Here is a 22,495-nt window from a genome sequence, read left to right as displayed (position 1 = left end):
TGTAGTTAGTCGTCACTATTATTAATAAGATCCGAATTATTGGGCTAGTTATGGTCTTTAATTGTAGTGAGATAACTATAACAGGATACTGACTTTGTTGTGAATCCGTTATAAGGGTTCACGTTAAATCAAACCCATTATAAGATGGCGCCTACATATACTAGATATAAATAAATACTTGAAGAGGGTACCCGCGCTAAATACTATTGTTGGATACTAAAAGGGTAACTCGAACCTATTAGAAGATGGCGCCCACAGGTATTAGTTGAAAATATCACTCTAAGATGGCACCCGCGCTTAGTACTATAGTTGGACACTACAAGATGGCGCCCTTGTTTTTCTACTATAAATTGCCACTCCAAGATGGCACCCGTGCTAAACGCCAAAGTCGGAATACTCCGGACTTACTGATGGTGAGCACGCGACTAGAATATGACTTTGTAGTTACTTACTATAGTGGTTTCAAAGTTTACAAGTTTATCCTGTTATTTTATCTTACCAGACACGGACACGTGCATTAACTATTTAAGAACACAAGAAAGACGAGAAGACTTATAAATAAGCGGACACAGTGATATAGAAGTATAAGGTGAGAGACAGGCAACAGATACATGTAGTTTGCTGATACTCTGTCAAAGTTGGTATATGTAGAATCAAGAGTACTGATTGCGCTGTGACTTTACTTTAGGTAGTGACTTGGTCAATCTGCGACTTTTTGGAACATAATCTACTTGGATGTTGGAATCTAGAATACAAGATAATAAACTCATTACAATCTGGTGAGTGTCACTAGCGGTTCACTTATAATTATACTGCCTACATTGGACCTGGACTGGCTATTATTTGATTAGTTTAGCATCGTGTATTTAGTACCTGACAGCAGTATTTGTTATTTTCACTTATAGATGGGGAGATATATTTTTTACGAATAGAACAATACCTGACAACTATCGAGTTCACTACATATGGTTAAATAAAGTGTGGATTCATTTTGGAAATAGGTGAGTTTTAGACAAGTGATTTTTTGTGATATATTAGAGAACCTGTAAGCTAAGGGTGTTATCAGGGACCATAACCTTTTACCCTATATAATTTTCTGCATATGACTCATATGTATTACAGCTTGTGATGTTTTGTAATATAAATGATTTGCATTAGAACAATGTGGCTAACACGTTTTTGGTATATTTGGCACTTCTTTATGTAACCAAAGTGTTAATATTTGGAAAAACGTATTGGACCCAATTTGAGGTCGGAGGAACTATTAAGCATGATTAATAGTTAGATCATATTGGAAAATGTATATACTAATTTCATGTTACTTCTAATGAGTGTAATTCAAGACTGACTGTGTGTATTTGGGTTGCAGCCCTGAGGAAGTCACTAGTCCTGAACGGACTTGACGAAACGTGCGTTGGCTGCAAATAATCATTTGATGAAAATTGGATTGAATTGGAAGGAACATTGGACATTAAAAGATATAGTGAAAACTATATAAAGACTCTTTGATATGTGATTGAGTGCTCGGAAGATCACAGTATTTGTTTGGACCATTGGTTTGTCTTGGAGACTGTGGTAACCAGTCCCCCACCTCTTCCTGAGCACCTATTTGACTTATTGCTTTACTACTGATACCTGGACTCTGTGCTGTGCGCTCTTTTAAACCGTTACCATCAATTTTATACCTCATGCTATTGAGACCTGCGCCAGGATTGGATGGGAAGCCTGTGCACCAGTGTATTCTGGGAGGAGAGCAGAAAAAGAGGACCGAGGCAGCTGCGTCGTCCTGTAAGTTAAACAAAATATATTATTCCCCCCAAGTCGACCGCACAGCCTCACCAATTTAGTATTGCGGCAGCCACCCCTGTCCATGAGTTTACATTGTTTCTTACATTCCGTTTCTTACAATCCTTTTAGTCAATATATTCATTGGAAAATTTACTAGTACCAACATCCTGTTGTAATAGAAAGTCATTTTCTAAATAAAAACAGAATAGAAAGAAGAGTTTTCTTTTACACTTCAATAATAGTGGCCTGCAACTGTGTGCCACGTTAATGCAACTTAGTACTTTCAGAAAGGTATATTACCAAGACCCTTTCTTATTTTGATAAGATTTTTTAAGGCAAGTTTCTGGCCGGAAGTCAGCTATAATCCCACCTAAGCTTGCGTCTCCTGTCTCGGGCCATGCAGTCTGACTAAAATCACCGAAAGAGGAGGCATTGCGAATGGCAATAAAAAAGATCTATCTCCAAAGTAAGGATTGTGTGCTAGATGGGCTTGCTGGCATCGGAGAATCCGCCAGAGTCTTGCTGAAAGGCCTGCTGGAAGAATGCTGAAAGAGGGGGAGTGTTTTGAGGCCCAGTGCAGCTGGGAAGACTGAAGGTGTAGCCCAGAGTAGACCTTCATACTGCACACAGACCGAAAGATCCACTGTTTCTGCTCCCACCCTCTAACTGGGCTGCAGCTAGTATTCTCTGCTACTATGCGGCTCCAAGGGGGACACACCGTTGTTGTGGTGAGTAGGGCCTAGGACACAATGAAGCTGTGTGGCAGGCGTTTGCAGTCTGGTGTCCCCCTTTAGGCTGGATGGAGGAGATGCCAGAGTGGGGACCTGCGGGCATGGCGCCGACCCAGTCCGTGGGTTACAGACTGTACTGAAGGAAGAACGCAAGCTTGGCCCATAGAGAGTAAATGGACAAGGTGACTTGCTAAAATAGAACAGCGAGATCTGCCTGGCGCTGCTAGACACAGTCTACCGAAACAAAAACACATTCTAATGTAAGCTCACTCATGGCAAAAGGCTAGAATACTGCAGCAAGACTCATCCTCAACCTCCCCAGTAAAACCAGCACCTCCCTTCTCCTCCAAACCCTACACTGGCTCCCCGTCCAGAAAATATGCCCCTTCAAACTCCTGACACACACCTACAAAGCCCTCAACTACTGCAGACCAGCCTACATCAACCACCGCCTGACTCTCTACTGACCAACCAGAGAACTCCGCTCTGCCTCCCTCACCTTGGCACGCATCCCCCGCATCCGTCGTAGCTGCTGCGGAGGTCTTCCTTCTCCAACCTCGCCGCCAAGTATTGGACGACCTCTCCCTCCACTTGCAAATTGCCCCTCGCTAGAAGACTTAAGTAGAAGCTCAAGACATGGCTGTTTGACCAAGGCTCACAGAACCCCAGCGCCTGGAAACCCTCCGGGGTGACAAGTAGTGCTATACAATAACTGATTGACTGATTGAATCACATGCATGAACTCTGCTATACAGGTGTCGAGTGAAGAAGCATACACATATATATGCTCTAAGAAACATTGGCCTAAAAATCGTACTGAATCCAAATCTTGAAAGTGGGAATAGGTACCTATGAAAATTACCACAAAATTTGGATTCCTCTTCAGAGACCATAAAAACGAATATGAGGGCAGGACAACAGAGTGCCTTGAAGGGTGGAAGTAAGACATGCCACATCAGCCTGTTCCTCACATTTAAGGCAGTTGACCCTGTCAAACACCGCCGCTGAAAGCTGTATATAAACTTTTGGCATGGGAAAGAACAATCATAAACATTCCAAACGCACAGTCGAGAATAAAATAAGTTCTAAATCGTCCTGCATGACCTCTAAAGCCCCAACAAAACCTCTCATAACTCTCGATCACCCCCAAAAGGTAAGATGAAATACATTCTGATGGCAAGAAAAATAACCTCTGGGCTACAGATAATACGATCGACACCATGACCCTTAGGCGGCATCAAATGCAAGAGAGCCTAGATAGACAGAAAACTATTCAACAAAGCCGAACAGCGAATATTCAACTTTGAAGATGGGGGGACTACAACCTCAAGGATATGCTTCATTAGATGGAAAAAAAAGTATTTTCAGTAATGAAAGCAAAAAAATAATTTACGAATTGACAGCGCGCTCTAGGTGCTATATCTTTATAGTGGGTTTCCATACTGTACAGCTATGGAAAAGGTAGAAACCGGTTTTTGAAATAATTTATCTGGAAAAACACTAAAAATGCAAATAGCTTAGAAAGAAAAATTTGGCTGAAGGCAGAAAAGTCATATACTAAATTTGTTTCAGTTTTAGATGCACATACTAATATCTACATGTCTCCTAAAGAAGCACTAAACCCAAAGAGCATGGTGATTATTAAATTATTAATTAATATAAACAATAAATGGGGAAAACTATGACTTTTTGTGGACAAATTATTGAAGTGAAGCAAAATGTGTTTTCATAATATCATGAAAGTAAGCTATGAACATAAAGAATTTAAAACAATTCACTCTGATGTAAATGTAGAAAACAGCGTAGCTATAGAAAAGGTAGCCAAAGGTCAGAGCAATCGAATGGAGTAAGTGATAAGACTTACACCCAACAAACACATCTCAAGAGGAGGGGTATGTGAAACATCCATCTGCGACCCTGAAAAGTCATCAAATAGCTGACATTGAAGAGTCGAGATTTATCGTTGAATATGATCTTGGTGTGATGCACTCACAAAAAAGTGTGGAACAGAAAGAGACCCAAGTTTATGCCCGAGCATAAGTTAGCCTTTTTCGTCGTGCATCTGGGCTAGCCCAATCTTGTCTCCTTCCCAGATGATTAATTTGCGTTTCTTTATGTATTTAAGTATTTCCTCCACATGTGGTTATCTCAGAGGTTTAAAATGTATAGTTCTCAGAGGTTTCCTAGGCGAAGTTAATTCGGCAGAGAGTTTCCAGTTGGAATCTGATGAGCTCTCTCAATTTCGAAGTCTTTCGTAAAAGATAAGTCAATTGCACAAGGCATCCATGATTCAAGAAACTCCGCACATAAGTTTGCAGCATCTTCCACACCTTCAGGCAGCCCAAACATTCTCAGGTTGCCCCTTGGATTACAGTTTTCTAACTCCATAATGTCCAGAGAGAGAGATGTAGCTTTAAAGCATAGATTATCCGTACGCTTCCTTGTTTTCACTATCCCATCTTTCTGGCTGTTAATGCATGATTCCGCCTCAGTAATCCTTCCAGCCAGATCCTTGAAGCCTTTCCTGAAAACATGGATATCCGTTTGCATGAGGTCCATATTTGTTTTCATGCTCTGGGACAAGTTGTGCAGGGGTATAAGTCTCTGCAAGAGAAGATCCATGTTGGCCAATTGGTTAGGTTTGGATTAAAGTGGCGATTCAAGGAGTGGAAGAGTAGATTTGGGCCTTTTCTGGCCTGTTTTCAGTTCCTAAGACTCATCTGTTTGTCCTTGCTATTCGTCATTTCCTCTAGGTATCTAAATATCATCTGAATCAGGATCAGGGCAGATGAAACCCTTGCACAGAAGGTGTAAATAAAGCATCAAATGTCAGCTCAGGTGACCTTATAAAAAGAGCTCAAAGGGCAGTACAAAGGTATATCATTAACAAGGAGGTGATGCAAGTTGGGCGCCTCAATAAAAGGCTGCTGCCAAATCTGTACAGAGATCCTTCAGTCACAGGTAGTCAGTGCATCCAAGAGAGTTGAAAAATATAAAGCACTTGAAAAGTGAATAGAAATGTAGTATGCAACAAGAAAAGCAAAGTAAGAACTCTGCAGTTAAAGTGAGACCAAATATTAGGTGTTTGCCATAAATATGATGAGAACGATCATCTGAGAGACAAAAGAAATCAAGTGCTTTCAGTTGGCCATCTTGTTTGCCTGACCTGCATCACAAAACTGCTCCTACTTTCCAGGTTCGGACGCACAGCCAGGCGAAAAGCACCACACATCGGACGATGGGGTCTTGTGTGGTGGAAGACTTCCTCCAGCCACTCATTTGACCTCCCTCTGTCTAGTCAAAATTTCCGGGAATCGCCCGTTCGCAGTGAGTGAGCCGCGACGTAGCCATCTTGGATCGGCTCTAGCCACGCCCACCCAAATACTGTGCTTTCTCTTGCGTACAAGTTTGCTTAGAGTTGCTCCTTGGATATGCAATCAATGAGGTGCTTTCATTATTTGCTTTGTTATCTGTAACTATTCTAATCTTATTAACTTTTGAAAAAGTAGCTATTGCACTTAATAACATGTTCTTAAAAGAGAAGAAAACAAGTTACTTACCTGTAACTTTGGTTCCCCAGTATTGGTAACTTTCATAGATTCCCATGCTTTGTATCATTCCCCGTCATCAGCCTGGGAGCCTCGGTAAATAGAAAATACCATAGCAGTTTGTTCAAAAGAGAAAGAAAGGCCTAGGCCTCATCTCATTTTGTAGCATATCTACCTCTTTTTGTAAAAGAGACCAAAATTTGCAAATACCAATCAGATTAGCCTCACCCCATAGAACCCACATGAGAGAGCCTCAGAGCCTCAGATTTTCGCAGCCGTTGTATATCAGTAACCACTTTTGCTGAAGGCTGAGCTTTCCCAGGGGAGGAGGGTGGGCGCATGGGGATCTATGAAAGTTACCAATACTGGGGAACCAAAGTTACAGGTAAGTAACTTGTTTTCTTGCCCCAGTATTGGAACTTTCATAGATTCCCATGCTTTGTATCAGAGTAGCTAGCAGTAAGTCACCAGTGCACATTTTGCCACTTGAGTATTACAATATCTCTGCATAACCGTCATTATATGACAATCATATACCTTGTAACAATACATCAGAAACATTATGTGATACAAAATGTGCAATCATAGGAAGGAGGGATAGAAGGGAAAGCTCACCTCTCATTGGAAAAGATTCCTTATGACTGCTTGTCCCACTGCCGCTTCGCTCCTTATGAAAGAGTCCAGGCAGTAATGCTTTGTGAATGTATGGGCACTGCTGCATGTAGCCGCCCTACAAATGTCTTTTATAGGGACTCCAGCGAAGAGAGCTGCCGAAGATGAAACTGATCTTATGGAGTGAGCTCGTACATGTCTCTCCAGCGCCTTTCCTGCCGCTTGGTGGCAATAATGAATTGCACTTGAAATCCAGCGTGTGATTCCTTGTTTTGAGAGAGGAAGACCTTTTCGAGGTGCACTAAAAGCCACAAAAAGTTGAGATAATTTCTTCAAATCGTTTGTGCGTGCAAGATAAAATTTGAGACATCGCTGGACATCTAAAGAATGTAGAGACCTTCCTGCAGGGAATGTTGGTTGAGGGAAGAATGACTTTAGAACCACTGGTTCGTTCAAATGGAAATCCGAAGGGACCTTTGGACTAAATTTTGGATTGGTCTTTAAAAACACTGTCATTTTTTTAACTGTAGAAAAGGTTCTAAAATGGATAGAGTTTGCAACTCTCCTACTCTCCTAGCTGAAGTGAGGGCTAAAAGGAGAGCAAATTTCCAAGACAAAAATTTTAAATCCACCCTGTGGATAGGCTCGAACGGATGTTTCATGAGATGAGCCAGAACCAGATTGAGATTCCAAGCCGGAGGTAGTGGAAAAAGGAGGAGGTGGAGGAAAAAACCCTGAAAAGACCTTTCAGGAACTGTTTGATAATTCTAGCAGACCAGAGAGAAGAACCAGAAGCTGTTCTTCTGAATCTTGAAATAGCTGCCAGATGTACTTTGATGGAAGAATGAGAAAAAGCCTGATTTAGCCAGCGATAGAATGTAAGGAAGTATTTGATGAGGAGCTGAAGAGAATGGATGGATGTGTTCACGATGACACCACAGGCAGAAGCACTTCCATTTATCACGATAGGTTTTGTTTGTACTTGGTGCATGAGCTTGAGTTAATATCTCCCTACATTCCTGAGGGATATCTAAGCTGTGGAATTCTCTGTGCTCAGGAGCCAGGCCTTCAAACGGAGAGAACTAGGGTCTGGATGTATCACCTGTCCCTGGGACATTGTTAATAGAGATGGAATAGGACATAGGTGAAATGGATGGACCTGAGAAAGCAGGAGAAGTTGTGTGAACCAGAACCGGCGTGGCCAAGCTGGTGCTATTAAGATCAAAAGGGGGTGGTGATGGAAGGAGCATCTGAACCAATCAAACACTCACACCCAGTCAACAGATCTGGGTTTAATCCATCACCGTTCTTTAGCCCACTCTGCCACCCCAGTTCAGACATGGCCATATGCAAATCAGTCTGACCCAGTGCCTCATGGGAACAGTCCAGCCCGAACTGCCAAGCCATGCCTTCCCTGGACCAGATTCAAGCTTCCTAGGACCGGTTTCTGGCATTACAGCCGTCTTCAGCCAGGCTTGCTTGAACCCCGTGGCAAAGTTGGCAAGGGACTCACGTCTGAGCATACCCTGCCAACTTATGGCGAACAAAGCGGTACAAAAGGGGTTGGTGATGGACGGAGCATCTGAACCAATCAAACACTCACACCCAGCCAACAGATCTGCAAGGTTCCGTCTTTATTTTCCTGAGAAGCCGTGGGATTAGGGGATTTGGAGGAAAGGCGTAAACAAGTGCGCCTAACCAAGACATCGAAAGAGCATTTCCTAGCGACCCTCGATGGAGATCCCTGCTTGCATAGAGTCGGCATTTCCTGTTTTCTGGAGTTGCAAACAGGTCTATTGTTGGAGTTCCCCAGCGTTGAAACACTTCCTCCAGAATGTCTTGATCCAATTCCCACTCGTGACAGGCCGATTTCAGACTACTAAAGGTGTCTGATGTTCTGCTGAAAGAACGACATTGTGGAGAATTGCCCATTCCCATATTCCTTCTTCATCTGCTTCTTTCGAGAGCAGATGAGACCTCGTACCTCCCTGCTTGGTTATGAAATGCATGGCTGTTGTGTTGTCCGTCCTGACCAGCACGGTTGCGTCTTGAACTTTCGGCCTAAAAGCCTGCAAGGCTAGGCGAATCGCTATGAGATCTAAGAGATTGATATGAAGAAAACGCTTTTCTGCGTTCCAGTGACTGCTCACTTGGAGGTCCTGTAAGACAGCACCCCTCCCTTCCATAGGGGCGTCTGTGGTTAAAATCAGAGGGGATGGAGCCATTCTGAAAGAGAGCCCTCTCGAGATGTTCTCCTTGATAGCCCACCAGCCTGCTGCTTTTCTCATGAGAGGAGTGACCTTTATCTTGTCCTCGAAAGAACCTTCCACTTGGCGCCCTCGCATGTTCAGTTGTTCTTGCAAGGGGCGCATTCGCAGTCTGCAATGCGGAACTAATGGTATGCCAGATGAGATCGATCCTAGGAAAGACTTGTATAGACGAACTGACAGGGTTCGTCTCTTTTGTAAATGGTTGGCAGAGAAGATTAGCTTTTTCTGTCCTTCTTCCGAAGGAAAAACCTTGCAGCTTCTTGTATCCCGAATGGAGCCCAGGAACTTGACTCTCCTGGATGGAATAAAGACTGATTTTTCCTTGTTGAGATGCAGACCCAGGTGATTGAAAAGTTGGATGTAACTTTCGACTGCCCTTGTCGATGCTTGAGAAAACGGAGCTTTTATCAACCAATCGTCTAAGTAAGGGAAAAACTTCCAGTGATTGTTTCCCTAGGAATGTTGCTACCGGGGCCAACACCCTTGTGAATATCCGCGGAGCGGATCGGAGCCCGAACGGCAGTACTTTGAACTGAATGTGGCTCTTGGCTACTGTGAGGCGTAAATATTTTCTGTGAGCTGGGTGGATTGGAACGTGGAAATATGCGTCTTGGAGATCCAGAGTCGCCATATAATCCCCTGGATTTAGAAGACGTGAGACGTCTTGAAGAGAGACCATTCGAAAAGAGAGTTTTATGAGATAGGTGTTGAGCTCCCTCAGATCAAAGAGTGCGCGCCACTTTTCTTCCGTCTTGTGGATGAGGAAAAAAACCTGGAATAAAACCTACTTCCTCTTTTCAAAAGTGGGACTGGTTCTATCGCTACCTTGGTGAGCAGTTGACAAACTTCGAGACGGAGAAGATGCAGGTGTTTTGATTCTGTGGCGCGAGCAGCTCTGGGAGGTGGAAGGTTTTGGAGTTCTAGTGTCTGGCCAAATTGAACGATATTCAGAACCCACCGATCTGTTGTTATGATCTTCCAGCAATCGAGAAAATGTGTAAACCTGCCCCCCATCGGTGTTACAAGGGGTGAAGGACCAGTAGGCAGAGCCAGGAAGCCGCTATTGGCGTTTAGAAGTATCTCTCCCTTGACGTCCTTGTCTACGAAAGACGTCGATTGATTTTGCCTTTCAGAGTACTGAGGCTTGAATGATTGAGAGGATTGTGAATAGGAGGAGTAGCAATGTTGATAACCTCCCCCATATTTAGAGAAACCCTTTCCTCTTGCACCCCGGAAAGGTACTTTTCGATATTGAAGTGTGCCCAAAGATCTTGCCGTCTCGGTATCCTTTTTTAATGTCTTGTAAGGCATCATCTGTATGCTTGCCAAACAGCATATCTCCATCGAAGGGCAGATCCAGAATTTTATTCTGCACCTTCAGGCAAAACCAGGTACATCTCAGCCAACCTTGACGCCTCAGGACCGCTGAACCTGCCAATGCACGAAAAGCCGTTGTAGCAATGTCCATTGCACAATCTATAATCTCAGATGAAGATCATTCACCTTCTTCCAGGTTCTTTCTCGCTTCCGCTTTGGCACTCACTGGAAGCTGATCAATGAAAGGAGAGAGATCGCACCACAATTGGCGATCATATCGTCCCCAAATTACTAGTGCGTTCGAGGCCCTAACAAGGAGGCTAGACATAGAGGAAAACCTCTTACCTACATTGTCTCTGCGCCTGCCCTCTCTGTCTGGCAGTGCAGTCAGGGGTGTCGTCGGGTTTCTTGATTTTCTTTGGGTCGCCTGAGAAATAACTGAGTCCGGTCTAGGTTGACCAATAAGACAGGCTGGACTGTCCTCTGGTGCCTTAAATTTTTTCTCCAGATGCGGTAGAACCGGAGTTACAGTAGCTGGAGACTGCATCACCTTCTTGCCTTCATTCCAAACATGCTCTACTATGGGAATGGAACGAATAGATTTCTTGAAAGGTTCTTAAAAATCATAGAGGAAACAGTCTGATTGTACCACAGGAACAGAAAGGCCAAATCTTTTAGATGCTCTTTCCATAAGATTATGGAAAACCCCTATGTCAGCTGGAGGCGAATGCACAAGTTCCGGGGATGGTGAAGCCGAATCTGGGATAACATAAACGTCCTATTCTGCGTCAAGATTTTGGATATGTTCCACATTCTGGTCCTCATCAGATGAATCATAATCATCATCTGGCACTGTAACTACATCATGCCCTTCTGTCACAGGCTGTTCACCCTGACAGAAGTTTAAAAAAAAATGTATTTATTTATTTTTTATATCCGTCGACACTGTTGTTGACGGTTGTCGTAGACGATGTAGACATCGTCGTCTACGCTGTCGTCGTCGACGCTGTCGTCTACACTGCTATCGACGACGGTGTCGTTTACCTCTGCAATCGTCTTAGACGGTGTCGTCTACACTGCCATCGTCGTAGACGGTGTCGTCTACAATGCCATTGTTAGATACCTATTGTGCGAACTCATTCAAAGTCAAAGTGCGTGTTGCCAATCAGAAGACATATCAGTAAATTGTGCACAACAAAACAAAGGGAATGGATGTGAATGGGACACAGTTTATGGAGTATGAGTGAATGGTAGGTCTTCTTGAAGGGGGAGCTACCACCGATGTGTACACCCACAAACTGTACCTTCAACCCACTGGTTCAGTTGTTCTTTTCCAGGTGTCTATGGTTTTAGCAGTTCCTTCTTTTACAGAACTGTGTATATATATATATATATATATATATATATATATATATATATACCTATATCATTTTTTGGGGGGGGTTTTATATTACGCGAACATGGCCCTGCGTGGGGTATCAGAGCACTTTACATTCACATATCTAAAAACAGTTTTGTTACCAAATTAACAGTAGTTATACAAGTGATTTTGTGCACAGCATTAAATCTTAAAATAAAACATATATACAGTACCCCAAAGAGGTTAATGTTCCCTGAGAGGTAGTTTGCATATGATCATGTTAGATCAATGATAATGTCAAGTCTGTTGCGATTATGGGAGATATTTACTCATGTAAAAAGATTTGGCTTCATTTTTTAAAGCAGAGATTTAAAAAAAGGTTCTAATGTTAGGGGGTAGAGTGTTCCAAATTCGAGGTGTTGCACCAGAGAAAGCTCGGTCATAAGTTCTTTTCCTACGGTATCGGGCCGGTTTCAGTAGTAGCCCTCCCTGATTCAGGAGACACAGCAACCTTCTGATAGTGTGATTTTCTGGGCTAGGTACCCTGGTGTTTTGTAGTGTATCGCTTTGTGGGTAATACAAGCCATTTTTAATTGTATTCTCGCTTCATAAGGCAGCCAGTTGAGTGCTTTCAGATGAGGGGTGATGTGGTTGAATTTCCTGGAGCCAGTTATGAGTCTTGTGGCCGCATTGAGACAGGCTTTAAGTGGGGTTGTTAAAATTTTGGGGAGACCAGCTAGGGGTGTGCAGCCGTACTCGATTCTTGAAATTACTAGTGCTTGGACTGTTGTTTTAAGGTCTGCCTTATTTAAGAAGGGTTTCAATTTTCTGAGGTAGCTTAAATGGAACCGGGCATTTTTTGCCATTGTGTTGATATGCGAAATCATATCCAGGTTTTTGTCTAGTATAATTCCCAGGGATTTGGTAGAATCAACAATCCTCGGAGTACAGTTTAGTGCTGTAATCAGCTTGGTCTACTCTAGGATGTTCGTAGCGCTTTTCTGGGGGGAAATCAGCAGGAATTCGGTTTTATGAGGGTTAAGCTTTAAGTGATTATCGGTTAGCCAATGGATGGTACTCTTTAGTGCTTGGTTCATGATATCTATCTCTTTCGTCGATGCAATCTTGATGTACAACTGTGTGTCATCTGTGTACATGTGGAAAGAGATGTTTGCTTGTTGTAATGTTTCTGTGAGTGGCTCTACGTACAAATTGAATAGTGCCGGGGATAGAAATGAGCCCTGAGGAACTTCGATCTCATTTTTCGAGACGCAGCTGATAATGTTTGATTGACTGTGAATTTTTGCGTTCTATTCTCTAAGAACGATCTAAACCATTTTAGGGCTGTACCCTCTAATCCCATCCTATTTTCCATTCAATATATATATATATATATATATATATATATATATATATATATATATACATGTAAATGAGTTACACAGTGATGGCTGAGACAACATCTGTTGCATCTACCACACTAGTGCATACACAGTTAAATGATTGACAGAACTTGTCATCTTATAAACTGCATCCCACTGTTTTGTTTTGATCTCATGCTGCTGTTCTAAATTTTATTTTGTCTTTTTACTGTATCTTTTGATGTTGGGTTTTCTTTTATCTTGTTTTTACAATGCATTAAAGCTGGGATTCCTGCATTGTTGTGCATGACAAATAATAAACCACAGAAAACCTATGCTTTTTACACAATTTGGGCTCTGATTTATATGTACACATGTCAGCTAAACTGTACTCCAAAATACATCAGATTAAGATTTGGTATTAACTTCTACTTCCCTATTAATCGTATGAAAATACTGAATCCATTTCTTCATGCAGAACATGAAAGTAATGCTCCAGAAATGGATTTATGTTTGACTTACCTTAAATGTACTTAACTTGCATGGTAAAGGCATGATTGTAAAGGCTTATGCGTGGTAAAGGCATGTATTGTAAAGGTATTGTGGTAAGCGCATGCGTTTTAAAGTCGTACAGCTGACTTGATTGTATGACGCAATGGCGGGGTTAGAAAGTATGCCACAGAAACTAATGAAGGAACCATTGGGCAAATTTAGTGGCCATCTGGTGAACAACGTTACAATATGTCTCAAACCCAAGCAGAAATCATCAAACGAACATTCTGGAATAATTACTGTTGGTGATTGTTAGCAATCCAGTAACGCATCAGGAGAACTGTTTTATGTTTCCCCACTAGACTGCCCCTTTAGACAGCTTGTACTTATTGCATTATGCCACAGAGAGCTCGTTGGAGAGTCTTGTAGCCATTTATTTTGTTAATAAACAGTATGTTCACAACCTGGATTTTAACAGTAGAACAATACATGTAGCAAAACATTTATTCAAAGGGTTTATTAGTAAAAAATACAGATATTTGTTAGAAGAGCACACATGCTCATAAATACTTGTACAAGTGGAATTAAAGATGCACATTATTAAAACTCAAGATCTCAGATCTTTGCTTCTTCACAACAGTACAATCTCTTCTCGTGCCAAAAGAGTTTAATATTCTGTCTGCTGTGTATGATGGATCCAGAAACTAGGTTAAAGTGGAAGTTGGAGCCTACTTTGGGGGTGACCTCTGGTTGTGTTATAAATATCTACTTAGCTGTGCGAGCACATAAACTACTATGGGCAGCACTTTCCAGGAGAAAAGTTTCATGTCAGAGGAGTGCTGACCTCAAACACCATGCATGGCCCAAGTAGCAATTACTGTTAGCTACTAGTTAGGGAGTAAAGAACGGCGGCTGGTCTGGTAATGCTGGTGTTTTTACTCAGCCGAGCAAAGAACTGAATGACTGGACACAGAGTTCGAAATGTGGGAAACATGAGATATGTACTAAGTGTAGATTTCTTTTGTATTAAAACCAATAAAACATTACAAAGTAAAACCAATGTTCCGGAAATCTAGAAAGAGCATTGACATTATAAACAGCTGTAAAAATTCCAATGTGGCCAACAGCACAGAGGTTTCTGGTGCAGCAAGTCCAAAAACAAGGAATAAAGAGGGCAGGTGAGGGCTGTAAAGATGTCAAAAAGGTGACATGTCTTTGTTTCGGATTAATCGAACATAACCATTTTGGATTATTTAGACATCAAAACATTGCATTAAAAAACTGCAAAGCGTACAAGTAAGCTTTTAGCATTTTGGTCAATGGTTTGTGGTATCATAAGGTAAACCATAAAGAGAAAGGTTAGATTACAAGAGAAATGAAATTAGGTTAAGAAAATAGTACCTGTTGGAAACCCACATAAATAAAACATATGTTTAGGTCTTGCCTAGGCAGCGCTGTCTCTTCTGACATGTTGTATTCAGAATATAGGCTTTAAGCTCTGCCCAGAGCTTCTGGTTGGTTGGTTGGCCTGCCTTTTGGCAATACCTTTACTCTGGTTGGTCAATACTGTACATCTGTCCCGCCTTGGGTACAACAGGACATCACAGTTGTTTCTTTTGGTTGGCCATCTCTGGCCATCTGTTGCCTTCTTGCTCTCAAAAGCACCCCCTCCCTCTCATTATTGCTGCCGTCCTTCCTGGTTTTTGCCACACAACTTTTTTTTTCTATTTATTGAATTTTGTGGCAATGGCAACATGACACGCTTTACCTTTCAACATCTACAGCTAAAGTGCGACGTGTCACCATTGCTACAAAAGTCAATAAATAGATGAACAAAGGTGGGCGGACGCCACATTTCTTTTCCATATATTTACTCTTATAACAATCGCGGCACATCACACTTTTCTTTTAAACATATTAATCTAAAGCGTGGCTTGATGCGATTGCTACAAAAGTAAGTAAATACAAAAAAATACGGCAGCCACAAACTTTTTTTCTATTTGTTGACTTGTGTAGCAATGGCGGCATGCGGCGCTTTAGCTATAAACATCTAAAGTGTAGAGTGCCACCATTGCTACAAAAGTCAATAAATAAAACAAAGACAGGCAGTCGCCACATTTCTTTTCCCTTTGCAAAGCCAATAGCTCTCCATTTAACTAATGGTGAGACCTATTTCATTGCAAATGCTTGTTAAAAAATGGAACAAGTAAATATTCACGGTTATAGGTAAAAGGTGACAAGGGTCCGGTAAAGGGACATGTGGGTCTGCTCCTTGTAAACAAAATAAAATAAAGATGGCAATTCTGAGATTTACCTCATGAATACATGAGCCCTAGGATATTGAAAACATACCAAATACTAACAAATCAGTTGATGGTGCATTGCTTTAAAGTACTGAAGACCGAGGTACATTTTTTTTTTTTTTTTTTTTACACAAGGCTCTCGGTGTCCGAGTGATTTTTAACAGGTTAAAGAACATGTCACTTGTGGTCATCGTCGGCTTGCAGAAATGAGTTACTGCACCTGCTGTTTACCAGCAATCGTGCAGCAGCCGTGACCCGCTGTCCTTTCGGTTGGCGCTGCTCACATTACATGCCACTGATTTCTTTTCTTTGGAATAATCCAATCAGAATCCGGTTTGTGTGCAAAGCAACCAACTACTCGCTGCTGCATGGTGAGATCCAGTTTGTACATAGGCACATCTACAGCCATCCAAGAGTCTCAAGAAAAACAGGAAGCTTGTAAAAATAATGTAGGGTAGGCTAAAATAAAAGTACTTTTAAAAGTAAATCTCTCTGAGCTGCAGCTATTCCATTTTATAAAGCTACGAATTAAAACCCACGTTGTGTGTGTGTGTAACAAAGCGCTACTGCCACCTAGTGGTTTTAGGCAGTGGGCCATGCTCCAGAAGAAACTGTATAGCAAGTCTCGCCAAACCTTTGAGAGCAGTGAGCAACATTTGAGCACCAATCACACAGCAATACATAACCGCATAGATATGGGTATAAAATTATTGAAACAAAAATAAACATGATAATGGGTACATTACGTATAAATAATGCACATATGTTTGCAATGATTAATAGTATTTTGGGTCTCATTCACCTGTGTATTTAAAGCAGAAATATTGTTCAGTGTTGGTGACCATAATTTGATTGAATTTAAAGACCAATGTACCATAGGCGTGGGTTCTTTGAAAGGAATATTAAAAAAAAATGGCAAATTCTAAATTTAAAGAACTTTGTGCCAGAAATGACGGTCAATATTGGAAATATATTACTTTTCTCCCTTAATGATTTATGCAATTATTAATTAAAAGTGGCGTTTTGCACATTAGCCTAAAAAAATTCCAGTGAAGTTTGGGGCGTTTTCATAGTTTCGGAAATTTGAAGTGGAGGAAGAGGGAAAAGGCGGCTATTTTAAAGGAGGGTAAAGAAAACAGGTCCCTCCTTTAAACTGGAAAAGCTCTAAAATGATCGTCATTTTTACGATCATAGACGCCAGACAAGCATAATCTCAGGCCTGTTGATAGCTGGATGGGCACACGACGGACGTAGTTCTAGCTCACCGATTATCTATTATGGTAAAATATCATAACTGCTTCTCCACTTCACTAAACTCTGGGTCCCATACTGACCACGAGCCCTAGTAATGCAGACTCCATTGGGTGCTGTAATTAATCTATATGAAAGACCAAACTGGTAACCAAGAGCATTCCTGCTAAATGTTGTTAAACTAGCCCTCTTATTCCATTCTAGAGGAAGCACACCTCAACCACTCCATGAGGGTGTGGGAGGAAGCGGTAAACTTCACAACACTTTTTTCAACTTACACTGAACAAAACTTGAAACTTTTACTAAGTGATATCTTGGCGATGAACCACTCAGGGGCTTGAAGCTATGACACCAAATAGGCGTTTTACACACACCATCTTCCTATCTAGTCGCACCCTTGCTTGGGTCGGTGTGCGCCCTACCATTTCCTGTGTGCAGGAGCTGCTAACACTATGTTTACTGCAGCATGAGAATCCAACAAGGTCACAAGGTTTGTGTGGAAACAGCAAAAGGGGATGGATGACGGTTGCATGGAAACCATAAAATCAGTCTGTTTAAGGAAGATATCTAGCAGTAAAGTGAGAAGGGGACATTCTGATGATGATGCTAAAACGTAAGTAGCGACTGAATGACAATGTGCGGGTGTGGGGTCTTAAATTATGTCTTTAGCAGACGATTAAAGATCGTGGGAATCTGGGTAACCTCAGTGAACAAACCTGTGCCTAAAATGTAGATAAGTGTAGATAAGTGTAAAATGACATCATGTACAGCACCTCCATATACATAGTAGTACATGCAAGAGTGGGAAAAAGAATCCTAGGCAGGAACCAAAGCAAAAAAGAAAAGATAATCGAGGGATTGTTCTTCTGGTGGAAGTAAGGTGACAACAGACCATTGCAGTGGAAGGTTCGCCAGATTCATTTTGTGTTAGAACCCCAAACAGAGATAAATCATTGTATTCCAATGGGAACATTTGCAGTAGACGAAGACAAGCAGATGTATCAGGGAAGCCAAGAGGTTATGAAAGCGTAAAAGGAACCAGCATCACAGAGCAAGGGGCACGGGAGCTACACCTTTTTTTGCACTTTTACAATATATTATTAATCACAATTATTTTTAGCACTTCTCTAAGTTTAATTGTAGTACTTGGGCGTGAATCTAGACAATCATGGCTAGGTTCTTTAAGCTTGGCTCTTTCGCTCCATCTACTTGTATGTTTACTTGTCTCTAGTGAGGTACCCTACCCATCACATGACAACATCTGCATGCTGGTGCTGCTGTGTGCCACCGCGTGGCTTTAGTAGGCAAGCAGGGTATCATGCCTGCAACTGCACACAATCACTCTGCTTGCAACAAATGCCATCTTTCCCCCCCCCCTTAATTCACATGCTTCAAGTGCACTTTTGCGGCCACTCACACACAGCACCACAGTTACACTGGCTCTCCGTCTTCTGTCATGGGATCCAGGTATTGCATTCAGGAAGCACAGGTTATGAACAGTGGTGCAAGCAGCACAGCCATGATTGTGAAGCATGTTACATGCCGACCTTAATTGTGGCCATGCTGTAACCACTTGGGGTTGAGTGACAGGAAGACCCTTCGAAAAACAATCTCTATGCTATTATGACCTCTGGGGGTTTCCTGTGTATCCCAGAATGCCAGTCCAGCAATGTCCCTAGGGCACCCAGAGCACAGTTCTCCCACCCTGCAGCGTAAAGCTCTGCCTTTCCAGAAAGCCATTCTTCTTCTCATCAAAGTCAGGACAGTACCCGTGCGTAGTCCTGGGCATATTTTCGTACATGCTTAATTTGCATTAAAAAATCTTCATCGTCGCCCTCTCTTCTAATAGACCACAACCACACTGTGTCACTGGAGCAAGTTCCGGATTACCAAAGAGGCAAAGTAGGCACCGGCCTATGGGCCCCAAGCCTTTAGGAGCCCTGCGACAACGGATCAAAATAATATTGATTTAATCTTGATTTTATCTTGAAAGAAAATTACAATCAAGCTTTCTTAAATAGAGGTGTGGCGCCGCGGCCAGGGCGACTGACGCTGGAATCTGGGGACCACGGTTCGATCCCCGGCTCCGGCGGCAGGTTAGCCCAGCACCATGTGACTCTGGGCAATAGCTCGCTTAATCTTCCTGACGGCCCCCCAGCGCCTAGAGACCCTTACGGGTGATTGTGCGCTATACAAATGTGGACTTTACTTTACTTTACTTTTTCCAATTGACAGAAACAAATGAATCAACTCAAAGAAACGAAAACTTTACATTAAAGACTCTATAGAGAAAATACTGTATTAATGTAATGTACCTATTAACAACTTAAAGTACATAAACCAGAGACATCAGAGTCACATAACAGTTTGTCTCTTAAAAACTCATCATCTGGCAGCTTTCAGTTGGTAAAAGAAAATCCGGTGCATTGGCTATCAGGAGATACTTTGCGGGGGAGGGGGGGATTTCGACGGCCTATGGGGCCTCCACAGAGTTTAATCCGGAACTGGAGCACACTTGCTAACTGTGTTCTCTGACACACCAGTTATTTATGCAGTCCAATGTACCATGAATTGCACTGATCATCTCAGAAAATGAACAAACTCCATACATCAATGCCCCATCTTCTCCACAGCTCTCTACATTTTAATACTTTTATGGGCAGGGTATGGGCCTTGAGAACATGTTTATTTTGTCTCCTAAGGTTGTGCAGGTTGAATTTATTTCATTCAGTCTCCTGTAGTTTGATCAGTGTTTTTGCTCATCTCCTTTAACCCAAAGACAGAACCCTGTCTTTTTCATTGTTTGAGGCACACCAAAGGAGTCTTGCCTCATGAAGGAGTACCATGGCAGCGACCATTAGGTCATTTTCTTCTGTGCATCTTATGTGCCACGTTCATATGACCCAAGGACCCATCGCCTCTGTTCTGGTTATCTATTGCAATACACTGTCTCGCCTAAATACTTAGACACGTTTCTGGTTTCTAAAGCTCCATTTTTGTTTTTCACAACAATTATCAATACAGATTTGGTGTTGCTGTTTGTGCCCCATCTTAAAGGGCTATTAGAGTTTCTCTTCCTAATACTTTAATAATCACTCTCCCACTGAGAATTATTACATAGCAATCTTAATTTATAGTTATTCACATCAATTGCTTTTAGCCTCATAAACACCGGCCAGCAGAACTATGAACATACTCTAAATACACAGGTACATGAGAATCATTAGATCAGCTTACTTAGTGCTATGATTAACAACAGAATTCGGTGCTTTGTTTAACAAAAGCAACAACAAAAAAACGAAATATCTAATGGGACAGACTATTTATAAATTGGCTAAACCTCAACGGGTTTAGCGCTGATTATATGTTTAACCATGTTAATTGTATGACGTCTAGACTCATTGAAAAGGTTTGGGTATTATACAAGGATCACACTAATATAAGAAAATGGATTAACAGTAGAGGTGGAAAAACTGTGCGCAGTTAACTCTACAAACTACAATGGATCGTTCTACCTACTAATTTTACAATTGCACGTTCTCTATTTGCAAACATCAGGCAGTAAAAAAACAAGCATTTGCAATGCAATAGGTCTCATATTTACAAGAGTTTATGCTCTTGTCATTTACAATCCCAATAGCTCAAACTTGTGTAAATGCGAGAACTATTTCACTTCAAAGAAGCAGCTGCCATTGTCTGGAGCTGCTTGAAAGTGAAAGCACGTTGTGCCTGCAGTAGGAGAAACTCATTAAAGAAAATAGTGGCTACAGACTAAATAAGACATGTTGTGTCACAACAGATGTAAAAGGGACAGTCGCCATGAGAGGTTACAAATGCAGACAAGGCGGTACCAAGGCGGGACTAACAAGCCTAATCACAACTCGGAAGCCAGGGTTTACAAAGGACAATGACACAAGCCAATTAAAAATATAGGCGGAGAGTGGGCGGGGCTTCAAAGCCATACTCCACTACTACTGCATGCCTCGCAGCAGCGCATGAGCTGCCCAGGCTCGACCTTAAAGGGGTACCCATATACTGTGAAATTTAGACAAAAAGTAGTGCTTGGCATGATAACAGGGACCAGTATGGAGAGAATCTGAGGCAACTGGATAAAGCATTGCTTTCTTGGGACATTAATATTTAGAGACATTTATTTATCCTACACTTTTTTCTTCCACCATTCGAGTAAACACATTATTAGTTAACTTGGACTGTTCCAGAAATAGTGCAATTTAGTGTTTTTGCAATACAAAGTACCAAGTGCATATAGTGGGGTGGAAAGGTTTATTTTTTAGAAATAAGAAGCAAGTTGTCTGAAATAAGCTATCGGATATCACTGTTCTTGATATAACATCAATGCTTAGAAAACGTATAGGACTGGAATAAGCAAAAAACAAACTTGAGAATAAAATGTAACTAGATTTTAGTCGGAAAGTGTAGAAATGTGAGTAGCTGCAGTAACATGTGCCCACCCACTTAGCGCACAGGTGTGTTGTTCACTACATTATAAAAAATTACTTTCTAGCTAAAGTATGATGAAAAGTGTCCATGCAATGGCAGAGTCGTCCAAACAGAACTCTGTATTGATTAAAACTACAACCTATTCTAGTTAAATTAAACGCAACTTGCAAAACAGCAGTCAAACACAGTAAGGGGCAGCTCAACAGCCCACCCAAGATAACACCTGTTAACGCTATTCGTCAGAGCACCTTTTCTGAGGTCGAATTTTAAATATAATGGTATCGCAGTCTGTTTCCATACACTTAACATTTGGTGCACAGTATTACTTTCGAATTTCGGTCAAGTATTCTATTAATGGAGTCAGTGGTACAGTCCAATAATGATCATTTTACGTGCAGATATAACATTCAGAAGGCAGAACAGAGGAACACCTATGAATCATGCGGAAAATACATACCCAGTGACAGATACAGCCATGAATTGGAAGCAAAGTCCACCAAATCTTAACTGATCCTCCTGCCGAAGGTCTGCTGTGGTCTTCGGAATCCCACCCCTTCTTTAGCTCTAAAGTGCTGAAGGCCCTTCTCCTTCTATTCCTGTGAAAGAGCAGAGAAACCGATAGTGGGCGTTCCATGGCATATCTATGACACGACCAAATTAGCTTGGAGATACTGTAGAAATGCAGGAGTGAAATGGATCTAAGCGTAAACAGTGTCTTTATATAGAATATGCGGAGAGGAAAGAGGCAGAGCAACTAAACTCCATGGTCGTAGAACATGGCAAAGTTTCAGGGGGGGGCACTCCCCCGAACACAGTGACATGATGTAGACAGAAAATTACCACTAAAAACTAAGTTGACACGAAAAAAGGCTACGGAATTGCCTTCTAAAACCTAAATTCCTCGCCAGCCAGGCTGTAAGCAAAACAACAGCTGGCCAAAAGCTCTCGGTCTTTTCTACACTACTGGGAAACGATTTCTTTGGGGACTTCATTGATATAAG

General features: G+C 41.8%; 1 long non-coding RNA gene across 14 annotated transcripts in view; it reads right to left on the bottom strand.

Annotated features, from left to right (window-relative positions):
• LOC144781681 (uncharacterized) overlaps window positions 1-22,495 on the bottom strand; it is a 315,416-nt gene that overhangs the window by 258,649 nt on the left and 34,272 nt on the right. For 12 of the 14 annotated variants that reach the window (XR_013601047.1, XR_013601036.1, XR_013601043.1 and 9 more), the window contains one exon: window positions 21,952-22,090. The exons of the other annotated variants lie outside the window; for them this stretch is intronic. This is a non-coding gene — a long non-coding RNA (uncharacterized LOC144781681). The remainder of the gene's footprint in view (window positions 1-21,951; window positions 22,091-22,495) is intronic. 14 annotated transcript variants of the gene reach the window in all.

This window comes from Lissotriton helveticus, chromosome 9 (assembly GCF_964261635.1).
Source record: "Lissotriton helveticus chromosome 9, aLisHel1.1, whole genome shotgun sequence".
In the NCBI taxonomy this organism is placed as follows: domain Eukaryota; kingdom Metazoa; phylum Chordata; class Amphibia; order Caudata; family Salamandridae; genus Lissotriton; species Lissotriton helveticus.
The sequence above is the reverse complement of the archived record's forward strand: the minus strand, read 5'-3'. Positions and strand labels throughout refer to the sequence as shown.